Source organism: Gavialis gangeticus, unplaced genomic scaffold, assembly GCF_001723915.1.
Source record: "Gavialis gangeticus isolate Ggan-Ray unplaced genomic scaffold, GavGan_comp1, whole genome shotgun sequence".
In the NCBI taxonomy this organism is placed as follows: domain Eukaryota; kingdom Metazoa; phylum Chordata; order Crocodylia; family Gavialidae; genus Gavialis; species Gavialis gangeticus.
This window is the reverse complement of record NW_017729033.1, coordinates 30,421,175-30,421,503: the sequence shown is the minus strand read 5'-3', so window position 1 is coordinate 30,421,503 and position 329 is coordinate 30,421,175. Positions and strand designations below refer to the sequence as shown.

Genomic DNA, 329 nt, shown 5'->3' with positions numbered 1-329 from the left:
TCTGGTAGGCTGGCTACGGCTGGGACTATCTACCCTGGGGATTTTGCAGGCAGGGTCTTGACTGACAGAGAGAGAGAGATGGGGGAGAGAACTTTGAGCCCTGCCACTCCTGCCCCCTGCCCTTTACAGAGTTTCCCCAGATCTGCACAAGGGTTGGAGGAGTATCTTGTTCATCCAGGGGGAGCCCAGCTGACCTCTTAGTCTCAGCACAACTGCAGACAGGGATGACAGCCCCTGCCAGGAGCTCTCCTTGCTGGCAACACTGGCAGAGCAGGTTTCCAAATGCTCCACCCGATAGCTTCCCTTTTGAATGTGAAGCTGGTCACGTG

General features: G+C 56.2%; 1 protein-coding gene across 2 annotated transcripts in view; it reads right to left on the bottom strand.

Moving 5' to 3' along the window:
* EVC2 (EvC ciliary complex subunit 2) overlaps positions 1-329 on the bottom strand; it is a 192,506-nt gene that overhangs the window by 1,559 nt on the left and 190,618 nt on the right. The gene's annotated exons all lie outside the window — the stretch shown is intronic.